Source organism: Apteryx rowi, unplaced genomic scaffold (assembly GCF_003343035.1).
Source record: "Apteryx rowi isolate R43461 unplaced genomic scaffold, aptRow1 scaffold_651, whole genome shotgun sequence".
In the NCBI taxonomy this organism is placed as follows: domain Eukaryota; kingdom Metazoa; phylum Chordata; class Aves; order Apterygiformes; family Apterygidae; genus Apteryx; species Apteryx rowi.
In genome coordinates, this window is record NW_020450929.1 from 350888 (window position 1) to 366750 (window position 15863).

General features: G+C 42.4%; 1 protein-coding gene across 4 annotated transcripts in view; it reads left to right on the forward strand.

The window, feature by feature from the left end:
• Positions 1 to 15863, forward strand: part of ANKRD11 (ankyrin repeat domain 11) — a 160487-nt gene that overhangs the window by 20568 nt on the left and 124056 nt on the right. The window lies entirely within an intron of this gene.

Below are 15863 nucleotides of genomic sequence, written 5' to 3' on the forward strand. Positions count from 1 at the left end.
TTGTATCTGTAACCAGCAGGGAAGAGTTGTTCTTGCTGTTATTCTCCAGTGCTGGCAGTTGTGTGTGGTGGGAACCAAGTAAGAGGTGTTACTCGCTGCTGTCTGAGGGTTCAGCCTTACAGTATCTATCCTGGCAGTATTATGGAGGGGCAGGTCAGTGGTGCAGGGTTGAAGGTCATCCTCTGCATGTCCAAAAACGCAACGAAGAAGGCTTTTCAGCAGGTAACCTACGGTGCGTTGCTTCTGCCGTGGGGCTTTGAGTACTTGGTGGACCTCTTGGTTCATGCTGCAGTGAAATTATTTGTGATCAAGTTGTCATTATGATACTAAAGGCTTTTATTAAAGGAGAGTTACTCCATGTAGAAAAATACAGGTCAGCTGTATCAGGTGGCTTTGCGAGCTTGKAGGTTTCTTTTGTGCTGGGTTTTGAGGGGAAAAAAAATCATTGTACTTCGTTTGTCCATATTAATTCCAAGGTATTCAGATGGAGACAAGAGGTTATTTCAGTTTCCCTTAGTGAATATTAATAGCAGTAGAAGCCTTTCACAGGGAAACAAAACAGGCCAGGCATCAGTAACTCTCCCCTGCTGCAGCTTAGTAATTAAAGTGTATCGAGTGTGAGACCTTTTGCTGTAGTATGCAGTAACTCTTTCTTTAATGGGTGTTCTGCAGTTCCCTGAAAAACTGAGTTGAATCTCAACATCAATTATAAAACATATTGTTTACTACATAATGTATTTCATTGTTACAAAAACCTTTCATTCTCAGTTTTGAAAGAAACAGTATTTTGCATTTTTGTATGCAAACCATACTTTTTTTTAAAAAAAGATAATAATTGCAATAGCTTTCACTTAAATGAAAATTTACTGAACATTCAAACGTATTTGCGTGGTATACTTGGCCAGTGGGCAAAATGTGCTTGCTTTCTAACCAGTTATAAAGCATTATGGTAGACTGCATCTGTCCAGGGCCTTTTGTGTACATCACCTGCTTTTGGCCACTAGTATCTCCTAGATGTATTACTGGGAGCTCAAATTTATGAACTGCATAGTACAGTAGCTGCCCTTTGGAAAAATATGCCACATATATTTCTTTCACCATCTTTAACCCTTTTCTCATCAGATGTTTTGTATTTTGTTTATTTAAAGCCATGCTATGTTAATTATGGGCCCAGCTGAAGCAATGGATGGAGCAACTTGACAGATGAAGTTGTATGATATTGCGAAACTGCCCCGCTGTATAGAATTAAATAGTTATTATGAAGTCAGATGTTTTCCTGGCTTTTGAAACAAAAAAATGAAGAATAATTTTACTTTGTGGGTTTTCTGAGCCCTGGGAGTTTATAGTCAAGTGACCTTTTCCAGTAACACAAGTTTTTATCTGTAGCTGTGCAAAGACAGCCTATTGTATTCCTTAAAATGCTTATTCGTCTACAGTCTAATAGCTCCATTCCTGGGCCGCTGCAATGTGGAGGCATTGGAGTGAGGAGAGAAGATCAGAATACTCTAAGTGTTGGCTGAAAAATTTGCCCAAATCTGGCATATTCTGAAATTCTCTGTAGACAAAGTGAATTCTCAGGCATAGTGCTGGGGAGGAGGCTGTGGTGTACACGGTCGTTGCAGTTTATCATGCAGGTAGCGGCCAGCGCACTGATAGGCAGTATACGCCATCCTCGGAGTAGACCAAGGATTGACAAAATTAATATCTGGCTGAAGCTTGAACAAAAGCYATTCATCCTAAAAAGCAGTTGTTCTACAGGCAGGTTGTCTTTGTTGTTAACTCCTTCCGCTGCGTGTTAGTAAAACCCTGGAGTGCCCTTGTGCTTGCATGCCAAACCAGCAAAGTGACGATATGCTGCCTTCTCTCCTTTCTGAAAAGATTGTGTTGTATCGTGAAAGCCACTGAGAAAGGGATTGCTTTTGCTGCAAACTTGTGGATGAAAATGCACTGGTGCCCAGAGCTGGTTTCTGTCCCCCTCCCCACTTAAAGCAAGGCGTCCTTACCAGTACGCAGTCTGCTGTAAAGGACGTTGCATGGCTTCTCCATTGAAAGCAGTTCAGGAGTCTGGTCTTCAGGACCAGGCTTGTCTTTGCAGTAACATACTGCTGTGCTGGCACCATGCTGCTGCTGCTGCTCCACCTTGATGGCTTTGCTAGTGGAAATAAAGCCTGGRTGCTGGGAAGGAACTCAAAGGGCGTCCCACTACGCTGCTCCCTTCGGTTACAAGCCTGATGCAAGGTGTTTCTGTTCCCTGTGAGGTGGTTTGTTCCCATCGCTTATGCTGATGCTGCCTTTTGTGATGATGTGCTGTTAACTGGATGACCAAGATACTTTGCATTTAAATAAGAGTATTTAGAAGTTTGAGGATTGTTTGTGTAATGATCTGCTGACCCAGTAGTTGCATGATACAGCTGGAGGAGCAACAAACTGTGATATGTTGTGGGGAGGGAGCAGATGGAAAACGTAGGCCTGTTCCGCTGCAGGAAGAAAAGCATTACGAAAGCCTAAGGTTTCTCCGTATTGGTAGATGGCTCCTTTTTACAAAGTACAGGAATTGCTACAAATCGTGGTACTCAACAAGAGACTTGTCTTAGCCTCCCATGGCAGTAACAGTGGAGGCCCTGTCGAAATGGGTGGAAAAAGGGGATTCTGATGGGTTGCCCAAGTTGCTGGCTTCCTATAGCTTGAATGTATGTAATCCTGCATCACTCATACCACAGTGAGTGGAGCAGATAGTTTCCTGCTAAACTCTTTTGAATAGATTGCTTGAAACAAGTTAGGTTCATCGTGCTCGATTTCTTTTTGTTTGCAGAAAAACTGCTGCATTACGCGGAGCTAATTCTCCAGGAGTCACCGATTTGAACGGTTTGTAGCACAGAGCTCTAGTGTGCGAGCTGACAGCTGGTATAATTCGCACTTTCCTAACATCTTCATTAGAGAAGCAGAGGGTCAAGGCTTTCTCAGAGCAGCAGAGAGATTGAAATGGCTTTTGATGGTGGTTTTGGCACTGGTATTTTACTGAGTTCATAATGAATATGTAGGTGTAAGATTAAAAGAATGAATAAGGTAGCGCTGCTAAACAGAATTGCTTTTCAGAGCTGGAGTCTTGCCTTGTTCTGACCTCCTGAGAAGGCTGCAATTGTAAAGCTGAGACCCGTAGTGAAAAAGCAATTACAGTACATGTTTCCAGAATTGAATTGTCTTTGGAAAGTCAGATGCTATAATAATGGTGGTATTGTTTAGATGAAATGTGACTTTATTTAACTGTTTAATATTTTTTTTGTTAATTCTTTAAACTTGATCATGTACAATTTTCAGTATTTACTGCTTTTGGGGAAAAAAAACTTAGTGTTTTACAAAGAAAATATCTTTTCGTAGAAGCCTCCTTCTGAGTTTTCAGGTTCTTTTCCACTTGTTTTAGTTCTCATTGCTCCTGAGTTAGGAAGGTTAGAAGATAGCGTATCAGAAGCGTAGTGTGATTTTTCTCTTGTGTCAGTCAGCTGGAGCGGACAGGGAGGCTTCTTGTGTGGTGCTGGACTATAACGCAGAAGTATTTGCTATGGGTTGGGAAGCAGGGCTAGCGATGAGGAGAGGGGGAAACCGGGGGAAGGTGTAATTAGTAGTCTAACATTAAAGGGGAGCTGTTTGGCTTGTGGGTCTGGTTGACTTCTGTGTTCCTCATACTGCTTCGAAAATGGTGGAATCTTTTTCTCTTTTACAAATATCCAGATTTAGAGGATGCCTTACAGCAGCTGTGTAACTTCTTTAGCTGTAGGCTTGTTTCAAAGGAGGCAGAGCCTGGGCTCGCTTGGAGCGTGTGGCTAAGCCCTGAAAAGCCTGCAGTGCGGCTCGGCGGAGAGCAGCCTTTCTTACCCAGTGCCCTGTGCTGGCGTGGCGCTTTCACGAGGTCTTCTGTGCTTGAGTTTGAGGTGGGGATTAACAAGCATCCTTAGATGCTTTTTCATGCCATTTTGTGTTCTGTAGTGGACAGTATTGAAATTGCACAATCTAAGTTTAATTTTTAGAGCCGTTTACCTTATAAATGGAGGTGACCTTATTGTGAGCCTAGATTTCTTTCATGGGTAAAAGGGGCATAAGTTTTTGGACACAACACTGCTGAGACCTACCGAAAAGAGCTTTAAAATCCCCCTGCCCACAATGAAAAAAGCTAGATTTTCAGATGTACTCTCAGCATAAGCATTTCTTGATTTGAGTGTTTGAATTGCTGCTTTTACAGTTCCCTGTATTTTATCAAAATTTGTTAAATTGTGACTGTTATTCACATGCCATTTTTGGCAGGTGCCACCTACATGCCCTCAATTTGAACATACCTTTTAAGAGAAGTGTAGGTAGGGGAGCTCCTTTCTTGCATGTCAGATGTTAGAGACTGGAGCACTTACATATATTCATTTTCACTAACCTTTCTATTGCTAATATGTTAACATGGCACGTGTGCACAATACAGCATTTTTAATGAGCATGTTTGAGCTAAGCAGAAACTTCTCTGGAAATTGTGTTGCTTGACTTGTTTCTTTGGGTATAATTCAGATCTGCATACTCCCCATGATAGAGAAGGAAACTCTCAGCCAGAACAATTCACAACCATATACAACGCTTTTCCTCCTTCCTCTCATGGTCTTGTTTAGAACTAGACAAAGCCATTGCATCAGCTGCCTAAAAGAAGGAAAACTTTTTTTTCCCCCAGTCTGCTTAGTTTTTGAATCATCTTTTTTTCCTAAGGGGCTGCATTCTGACCTCAAAAATCCCCTTAAAAAAAATTATACTTCTGAGTTAGAATTTTGTAGCTTTGTATCAGCTTATATACTCCACACTTACCAATCACTATTGTGTTTGAGAGCAAGTTCAGTAAAGCAAGCTGGTAAAGTAGATGGTGTACAGAATCTTTATTTCCAATAACTGGTGCAGTCTGTTATTTCACTGGGAGAATGAAAATTATACATGCGCGCACACACATATATATATACATGCATATAAATGCTTGAGTGACACATGGATACGCTATTTCAGGGAAAGAATGGGTAGGTTATATGGAGCGTAAGTGGCTAATTAGGGCTTCCATTGTTATGCCACTGTTCTTGGGTGTAACCTTTTCTGAAAGTAAAAGTGCTTTGAGGCACTTTCTGGTATTTAACGTTGGAGTTGGCTTCTACATGCAGAACCTAGTCATTGAAAAAAATGAGAGGCAATAGTTGGAGTAATCTTTTTATTTATTTGTTAGAATTTTGCATGACAGCAAAGCGATATCTTGAAAGGGAATAAAGTTATGGTGTGTGTCCTGAGAAAAAGACACTCTGGACATGAGATGACAGGCTTTGGAGTGGGATAGTAGGATTACATGAAATATGGCTGAARTTGCTTGTTTTCAGAAGATATCCATCATGCTATGATTAAGTGCAGATGATGCATTTGGCAGCAAGAGGTATACAATCTGTTCCTACCCTAAGGAGCTTACAGACCAAAGGCCTGCTGATAAGACCAGACACACTTATATTTCTTGAATGAATAATGGTTTAGGATGTTCTTGTTAGGATGATCTTTTGCTCTTTTAAATAATTGTGCAGGTARTTGTGAGCCTGGTAGTTTTGACATTCAAATCCGTTAGTTGTTGGAGGGGAGTTCTCTTTGCGTGCGGGGGAACGCATTCCTGTTGCAGGAATGCAGCAGGAGATGCATCAGTTCCTTTGGCATTTTTAGCGGAGCTGCAGGAGTGTAGTTACTGTTGAAAAGCCCATTAGCTGACTTATACCTACCAAGAGCTGCTGTGGGATATTGATAATTAAAACTTAAGTTGATATTCATTGCTGGATAGTACAAAATGGCAGCAAACCAGAAGTGTGAATTCTGTGGAAACCGTGCGTGGAAGATGCTTCAGCTAAACCACTGAAGAGCCTAATAGTATAATAGGTAGCTGCAGCCTATTTCTTTTATTAAAGAAAGGAGGAATAAATAGTTTTCCCCTTTTATTTATTAAATGTTATTTTATTATTATAGTGAGCAAATGCAAAATTGTTGCATATGCTTTACTGATATTCTTTGGAGGCGGGTTTCTGATTGATAAGAGGAAAAGCTTCTGAAAAGCATGACTTAAATGTTGAGTCTGGAGATGGAGACTAGGCTTTACTGTTACTTCTATTCCATAGTTGAAATTGTGACAAAGCTTCAATTTTCAGATCAACTTTTGGACGACATGGGCTGAGCCTTACAGGCTCAGTTTAATTCATCGCTAGTTTAATTAGATGTTTGACAACTCATATATTCTACCAGTTTTTGCAACTCTGCGTGTTACCCTGTTTTAGAGTAGCTCACAGGACTTGCCTAGCTAAATGGCATCAAAGATAATTTCATTGGAATCATATTTAACAAGTTAATGTTTTAATTGCTAATTTGATTCTGAGTTAAGACTAGATGAGCAGAAACTTGCATCTTGCTGTGGACATGCAAGCAAGTAAGGGGACGCAGGCTGCTGAGTATGTTCAGTGGCATAAATTTCTTGAAGTTTTCTCTCTCCCTTTCTGCACAGTGAGTTGGAGGCTCTTGCTTATCTTTGCTTACTTCCCGGGCATTTTGGGGAACTGGCATCCCTGGCTTTTCCATCCTTACTTAACAAGCGGCTTTGTTTTGGTAGACAAATACTGAAAGCTCTACTTTTGATCCAAGCTATGTTGTCCTCGCTGCCGTCTTCGCTGCCGGCCAGGTTCACGTAGGGTGTGGGCAGATGGCTGCAGGCAGCTGCGTGGGAACGTTTTAGGAAGTTACTGCCCTTAGCTGAGGGCAGTAACAAAAATGCAAAAGTGAAGTAAAACAGGTTTCTAAGGCATTGTGGAACTGGCTAAAACTCTGCTGCTTCCCTCTGAGAAAGGCAGTCTTGGCTGTAATGGTTTTAACTCTTGAATTTGCAACAGACTTAGAAGCTCACCTTTGGGGGTGGTAGCTTGTTAAGTTGTCAATACTATTGCCTGTAACCATCTGTTCGTACCGCTAAGCCGCTGCAAAAATCAGTTTTTTTTTTTTTTTTGAGGAGCTTGGGTGTAAATCTTCTCCCGTGTTATTTTTATGGGCCCCATCGTTGTAAAAAATATCTCCAGAGTTCTGGAAAGGGAAAACTAAATTCTTTCTTTTGTTTACTTAGTTACTAGATTTAAACTTATTTGGAATTTAGATTCAAGTAGTCACCAGTACTGGAGGTTACTTATATACAGTAGCTATTCCTGACGAAGGCAACGTGTAGGTCTCCCTTATCAAACAAGAGTCTCCTGTGCGACTTCAGCTGCCTGGGTTAACCGCTCCGAGGAATGAAAGGATGGGAGGCATGTGCACGGCTTATTTTGGGAAATCATCGCTGTAAGCGAATGATGTATTTGCCTTTTCAAGTAAAACTTGTGATGGAATCTTTTTTTTTTTTTCTGGTGGCAGTGAAGTGATCCAGGTTGGCTGGCTTTTGTAATTCTGATGCTAAGTAGCTGCTGGTGGGAATACGGTGACGGGGAGGGGTGGTCTCGAGGYGACTCTGGCTGCTGTCCCACGGGCGCCGTGGTGAGGAGGAGAAGGACCTCTGTGGCTGGGCTGCCAGGTCCCTGCCTGCGGCATCCCGGGCTGCTCGGCCTCCGCGTTTCAATTCTAGATATAAATCGCAATCAAAATACTGATGCCGCAGTGCCTAGGGACACGGGGTCCCTGGGCCTGGGGTGGTATTCAGTGCCTCTACAGTCACTTATAGATTGGGGGGGGCTGGCACTTGTTTTAATCCAGAAAGATTTAGCAGCCTGAGGGCAGGTGCTCTACAGAGTTCTTACTCCCTTCCTTCCTGCATCACTGCAGTTTRGTTTCACCAAAATGGTTATTTTGGTGTTACCTAAAGTACAGAGTRTACGTCTGAGGGGCCTGACAAGGCGATGTCTGGTTTTCCCAGCTCTAGACCGCCTGCACGCTCACCAGCGATGCGAAAAGTCAGGTTTTATCTGATCCAATGAGACACGTGTTGGGTTTTGATGGAATTTCAATATGATGCATGTCTGGATTCTTATCTTACAATAATCCACAATAATGTGAAAATACAGTATTACCTTACATTAAAATGCAGGCAGCAGTGACCTGACCAGCTCTGTTCTTGTGGCAGATGCATGCTATTGCCTTTTTTTTATTTGTAAAGTGAAAAAAAAGGTATCCTTGGAAATATCTGGGGGTTGTGCTTGGCTTGTGGAGGCCTGGGGGCCTTGGAAGCAGTGGTAAGGTAAGAGCAGATCCTGTGCCTTGCTGTCGCAAGCGGTTTGTGTGCGTGTGGACATGAACAGCCCCGATACAAGGGGGGGAGGCAGCTTCTTCCCCTATTCATAAAGAAATGGGGAAGTTTGTGGATGACTCTGTCACGGATACGATTAACGGTTCCAAGGGTTTGCAGGATAGGAGTGGTCTGGGTACGGCTCTTCTAAGAATCGGCGAGAAATGCCGAGAACAGGGCATCTGTTGTTCCTTAGTGGCTTTAAGTACAATGAAGAAGGAACTCGTATTCCAGTGCAAATTTCTGGTGTACATTTAGAAAGTTTTAATACTTCCAGCATTGCAGACTTCAGAGCTTTTTAGGAAAGTCGTTGGTCTAATAGTGCATCTCGCAGGGCGGCTTGTGCTCGATGGGGCAGAGCTCTGTGGGCTGCGTGTTGTTTTGTTTTTTGAAGTTTTGAGTACGTTATCTGTGAATTTTCTTGACTTTGAGTTATAATGTTTAACCTTAATTCTCAGTTTCCTGGAAGTCTTGACACTTTGTTTATTCCTAACGTTGCCAAAAGATAGGATGAAAATGCAAGGGCTGTATGTGCGTGTTTGCGCCTGTGCAGCTCTGACTTCACCTCGATGGCAATTTGCGGCTCGTCCCGTCGGCGCTTGACCCGTCAGCCCGCCACCGCGAGCAAGGTAACGCGTGGGGAAAACCTCTGAAAACCTGCAAAGGTGAGAGGAGCCGATCAGTTTGATGGGTGCGTTTAGGTATGGCAGGATGAGTTCTATGGTTTCAGTGATTTTTATCTTCTTACAATTCTTAATCTGTGTAGGCTTCACTATCGTGGTTGAAAGGCCAACGTAGATTAGGCTAGCTCTGGTTATTCTCTGCTAGACCTAGACTTATTGCTGGAGTCTTGTAAGAAATGCACTTTGTTTTTATGTTGCACAGTCAGAAGAAAATTATTTTGTTGTCTTCGGTAGTTTTTGCCTCATTCTTGTAGTCTTGCCAATATCCTGTATTTCTTTTTGCAGGAAGCCTTTCAACATTTTCTTAATTGGAATTAAGTGTTGTAATAGAAATGCACGTTTTTTTGGGAGATAATGTAGGAAATATTTACAGAAATTTATTTTAGGTCAATGAAGAACACTTAGTGGATGGACTTGCTTTGGAACTTTAACTTTTGAGATTTTTAATGAAAGCTTTCCTGCTGTCGGGTAATAATACAGGAATAAACCAACTCTGCTTTTCTTGATTTAATTTGAGAAATTAGCCTCTGAGATTGATAGTAAATCTATTTGATTATTATTTTGTATTAACATAGTGACACTGAGATTTAATGCTATATGAAAGTTCTGTGGAGTCAGAGAATCAAATGACAACAGGTAAATAATTTGACAAAGTAAAATCATAAAGGCAAATATCTTATGAAAGAATCCACGTATTTTTTTCTGTCAGCAGCTGGGACTGCGTCTGCACCTAGCAGCTGGCCAGTTCTGAAATGTTTTTTCTCCATTTCTTTAATGATGCTTTTATGACAATCTAAAAGGAAATCTCTGTCTAAAATGAGCTGGTAGCAGGGGGACGGCAGTTCCGCTGTGCTCTGCATTCAGTGAGGTGTTTGAGTACTGTGTAGCTAAATTCTCCTTTTATTTTTCTCCCTGCAGTTTCTTGGTTGCTTAGTGCTATAATGCAAGGAGTGCCTGAAAGTGAATGTCACTTCTTTTGCTTATTCTGGTAAAAGAAGCTACTGGCATACTTGTACGTTTGGTTAAAGGTATGATAACTTTCCTCGTTCCCTTAACCCCATGATCTTGCTGAAGATAGGAAAGCTTTTAAAGTGTATATATAGCACTGTGTGTACATATATACACACACACACAGTTGCATATATTTATCTTATATCTCTCTATATATGCTTTTATATCTATATATATCTCTTTAAATGTCTCCTATTTCAAAGGCTTCTGCACTTGAAGTGTGGATTTGCTGTAGCAAAATATCTCTTATTGGGGCTCATTCCCATATTCCAAAAGAAATGTGGGATGTGGACCGAAAGAGAAGTTTTTGTCTGAGTACTGTGTGGTGCTTTGTATCTGCCTGGATGAGAAGAATGTGGATTGACAGTCTCTCTTCCCACAGTAGTCTTTAGAGCTGCTTAATCTATTTTTCATACTTGCAAAACAGCACCAAGCTTTGAGACACTCCTGTGTAAGCTTAGGCGATGATGAGCAAGAGGATTAATTAGATCTTCAAGACAGATAACTAGAGCAATGAGTTGTGCATAATAGTAGCCTGGAATTCCAGTGACGTGTCTGAAAAGCCCCGTGTAGCACGCAGGCCTTGGCTGAAGCGTAGCTATTTCTCAGCGTTGCATGCCCAAATGCCTCTGGGCACCGTAACAAAATTCAGTAAGCAAATTGTGTGAACAAAAAGCTCAACTTTGATGGTTTTGCGCACACCAAAATAGTTGTCAGTGAAGCGATTAACTGCTGGTTTGATCACCTATTTGGTGGTGTCTTCCTGGCAGAGCAGGCTTACGTTCTGAAACGCTGATGCCTCCGCCACGCTGTGTGAGCATGGGCTTATGCAGTGGCTTATTCTTTTGTAATGCTAAACTAACAAAAATAAATATTCAGATTCAAATTAGATTGCAGGTATTAGGATTTATTTTTTGTGTCACACAAATTGTACTTTTTTGAGTAGTGGCACAGGCCAGTCTGCTTTGCTTTTTCTTTTTTCTTTTTCTCCCCAAAAATATTACCCTGCCAGTAATATTTCTACCCCAGAGAAACTGATAGCTTTAAGTTTAGGTGTCACCAAAATGAATGTTTTTAGCGAAACTTCAGTTTAAAAACAAAACGCCGATCTTGCCCATGCAGAGCTTTCCACTGCTCGCAGCAACAGATTCTGTGTCTGTACTGAAGTTGCAGTGGCTCAGGAAAAGGAAGAAAACACCAAACTTTATTTTCTTCTGTATTGTCCTCGTTAAATTTCATTGGATCAACTCTGGAGTGCAAGTAAGGAGGATGACAGTGTGTTCTGGAGAAAGTAGCAGTAACGTTTGTTGTTGTTAAAACCATAACTGTTCATGGCTTTAACATTTGAAGGTGAAAATTGGTGAAGTCTGTCAGATACCTTAGAGAAATTCTAGTTAGTATTTGCAATTTTCCAGTTCCTTTTCTGCCATGATTTTTGTACCTTTTCTCTTGATACAGAGCTAGATTAGTATGTAATTTAAGCTTGTATTGCTGATGATGATGGCAAAAAGCCGTGCTCTGTAGCTCAGGAGGAAGTTCGGTCATGATTCAAGACGTGGGCCTGGAGAGGCTGTGACTAAAAGGTGCTGAAAGAGCCCTGTATTCTGCAGTTTTGCAAAGCTGGAATTTTTTTTTTCCCCGTTGAAGATCCTGGGGATTCCTAGGAAGGAGGTTGATCCTGGTTTTGGATTTTGGTTTGAATTTGGATTTTGGTTTGATTCCTACTGGGTGGTAGGAATTTAGAACTTCACCTTCCTGCTTTAGCCTGGTTATGAAACCCGTCTGTAAATGCCTGAATCTGTGGACTCAAAGCCATTTTAGTGTTTGAATTCTGGAGTAGCGTATGCTTTAATGCAGAGCCACCTTGGGCTTAGACGTTAAAGGATGGTGATAAATCTGATAAACTTGGTAGAATATCTATTCCAGTGTGCTGTAAACCTTATTTATTACTCTGGAATTAATTGATGACTTCTGTGACTTTTTTTTTCCCTTCTCAGTCATACTTTCACAAGGTATAATTAAAAAAAAAAAAGTTTTACTTTTCGTTAAACTCTGCTGTTATTGAACTATGTGTGGTTTGGACTCCAGCCCTCCAGAATGTTGGCAGAAGTTCCTGTCTGGAAAGAAACGGTAATTCTTTTGGGGTTGAAAAATGGGGAAGGAAAGGTCTCTGTGTAGCAGAGATGATTTAAACCAGAATAAGTCGATACGCTAATACATGTGTATAAATTTCAACATACACTAAGTTTTTGTGTGTTTTATGTAGAAAAGTTCCTATTTTTTATTGTTCATGTCATTAGCTTTCCTTATTTTTTAGCTTATTGTAGTCAATTCCATCTTTACTCTTTTTACATGATGCTTAATGCGCTAGCTGGAACTGCAGTAATTGAAATGGCTGAAATTTAAATACTGCATTTGAATACAGCTAAAATGATACACAAGTGAGCTTAAACTACCTTTTTAACATGAAGTACCTTTAACAATTTATCTGAAAGTCATCCGAGTGCAGACCAGGAGGCTGCCACCTATCCCCTTGGAGCTGCTTGCGCCCTTTCTTGGGGTTATAATCTTCAGCGAGGACTCCTTGTTCCAGGCTAGTCCCAGGTGAAGCCTTTGCCGCGGAAGCCTCAGTTAGAGGCGGCGGAGAGAGCCGAAGTCCAGCCCGACTGGTTCAGCCGTGGCGTGCGTGGTAGGCGAGGGGCGGCTGCTCTCGCCGTGTTGCTGTGTGCTTAAATGCAGCAACCTTATCAGCTGCCGATGGCCGAGCTTTGAACAGTTGCCATGCTCGCTGTATTTTTGGTCCGAGGGCGTCAGTACATACCTCTTTAACTTCGTGTTCGTTTACAGAAATAATTGAGCAGCCTGGCGTATTACGATATTTATCCTGCCTAGCTTAGAGCCATAATACCTGCCAGTGCAGGCCAAACTCCGCGTTCAGTGGGATATTCTGTTTTGTTTGCTGACTAGCGAGTGTTTGTAATCTATTAGTGCCAGCCTGCAAAATGCCATTAAGGTGCAAAAAACGTTGTGTAACAACACAAGATGTTCTGTGATACTGTTTTAGGTGGTTTTGCATGTACTTCTGTTTGGTTTTGAAAACAAGCATGTTTATGGAAATATTTTTATATGCATACGAGCTGAAAGGGGAAATGTCCATTTTTTTTTTAAGAGAATTATATCTGATCTTTTTTTTTTTTTTTCCTGGGCGTTTTAAGAATACCTTTGTAAYGGCAGCATTAATGCTTTTGTACTGGCAAGGTTATTGCCTTGGCAGTACTAGAGTTGAGAGTGGATTCTTAAACCTTTCAGATTGGGCTTTCCCTCCTTTTATGGAGCGTGCTCAAGCCAAAGCCATAACTGTTGCCTCTGTCGTCATCTTTAGGCATGGAGCAGTGCAGGAACCATRCTGCTGTTGAGCTGGCCGCCAGGGAGGAGCGGACTTCGAAGGGAGACAAGGCTGGGCGTCCTTCAGAGCGCTGTGATGTGCCCTCATCCTCTCTCGAAGTTTCCCCGAGGGTTGTGTTTGCCCTCTGTGCGCGTCCTGCAGTGCTGGTCCGGGGGTTAGGTAGGAGCAGTCCGGGGCAGGATCCTCCTGTCCCACGGCCTGGGTGTTTCCCGACAGAAATAAGGACAACAGCTTTCCCTGCTACTAGTCCAAAAAGAATTTAGTTCCTGTGGAAATTTCTATTCAAATACAGAAGCAAGCTTAGAATTACTCTTAGTCTAACAATGTTAAYGTCTGTGTGGTTTATTTTTATTCTTAAAGCAGAGCAGCTTTGTTTTGCTGTGCCGGTGATGTAACTGTTCTGGCCGGAGCGCTGGCTGCGTCGCTGGGTACGTACGGTGCTTGCGGCCAAGCCGGCGTGCCTGGCGGCTTTCCGCCTCCTGGAAGCGGCGGGGCGGCGAGCTCGGCTCCGGTGGGCTCCRGCGCGGGCAGCGGGGCAGGGTGCCTTTCCCAGGTGCCTGCGTGGGGAGCTTGGCTTGGTTTTGCAGGAAAAGGGTCTTAGCTGCAATTGCTTTTTAACTGTACACTTGAGAGGACTTATGCCCTTCAAAGAAAGCAGCTGTAAAACTGACGTGAAGCATGATACGAGTGGACTTCTGTGTCCTGCTGAACTCCGAGGGGAAAACTCGGTGCCCGATTTCACTGTAYGGACATAACGCAAGCTCTGCTTCAGAGCTGCTTGAACAACGCTGTCTGACGGGTGTCAGAGCTACGTGGGCTTGTGTTTAGTACTCCCCTTTATACCGTTGTGGTTTTTAGATGGCTGATGAAGCAATGAAGTATTGAAGTACTTGAAAACCGAGTGTGTCTGGAAGTGGCTAGTGGTCATTCTGGCAAATATTTAAGACCAAAGCTGCTGTTGTTTTCCTCTTAGTTAAACAACAGTCGAGTTCATGCTGTGGCATTTTTCTTCTCAACTGCAGGATAATGTTAGCTTTCATATCTCCCCTGGGCCCACACCCGGATCTGTCGTGGGCCAGCACACAGATACGTTCTTTGAGGTCCTGTATTCCAGTGAGATTGAATACTCAGTGCACCACATCAGCTGAACATCTGAAACTGCTAAATCCTCTGCAGCCCTTCCGGATCCAGGTGCCATGCAATTACTAGGTTAAAGGCATCACGAGCTGCTGCTTCTGGGCCCTTTCTGTTGAATTCTGTGTGCTTTGATTCACTACAGCTGGTGAAACAGTTAGACTTGGTTCAGGCATGTGCGTGGAAGGGAGCTCATTTCATGCTTGGAATTGTAATTATGTTCTTTTCTTTCAAGCTGCCAGCAGTAAAAGATGTCTTCCAGTGTGTATTATCTAAATAAGCTGTAGTGTTTAAATGTTTTCTTATTTCATTTTAAGAATGTGGCAAAAGAAATCGTGCTTACTCTTACACTTTTTGTTCTGGGGCAATTAATTCCCCGTAGCTCTCTTCTGTGATTCAAGCATACTTGTTTGCTGCATGAGGCAGCTATGTTAGGCTGCTTTTAAATAGATGTGCAAAGGAGACTGTTCTGTAAATATAATGGATATTGCCCTGACTTGCCCAACTGGCATCGATATCTTCTTGCTTCTTGTGCACTTGGACTGCGATAGGTGTCTAGTGTCTAAAATCTGTTCCATCTCAGTAATCTTTTATGCTCTTAATATTAGCAGCTTACTTTTAGTGATTTTTTTATCTCAGTGTTTAATATATGTGAGCAAGAGACGGAGTACAGTGAAAATGTTAATTTTCTATTAAATTAGCTGTTTCTGCCCCAAAGTTTTCCATGATGAACTGATGCTTTTCAGTGTACCAATAAATAGCAGGCATTTCAATTATGCTCCAAGTTTACTTTAGGACATCTGAAGGCTGCAGATGTGGGATTTCAGGAGTGTAGGTTTCTATATCTCACTTTTGATACTATCAGCTAGATTTTGACGGGGGGGATAGGAGAACCCCAACAACAAGGTTGGCCATAGCTCATGCTTGTGGATATATGTGCAACTCGTATCTGAATACCCTTCTAGTTAGCAGCTATCGCCTTTTTCCTCTCCCTCCTAAACTTGCGTCTTAGTACACAATTGTGTATTGTCAACTCTGTAGGTTGGTTCCTCTTCCCTTGTCCTTGGGGTAAGTCCTCTTCCTTGAGAGCTCGTCTTCCTCCGTTCGGTAGGTGGCCTGGTCCCTGGGGAGACATGGTATTTCAAAGTCAGAATCAGAATCCACAAAAGCCAGCTCTGCTCCTCTTCCCCGATGGATGAGAGTCTGGTTGACTGCAAGGAACAAAGCAAGTTCTCGCGTGGCTGGCGCTAACCTTCAGGACAGTTCTTCAGCGGTGTGTTTGAGGACTAATGTAAGGCGCTACACTGGCTCACGTACGTAGGGGATGTGC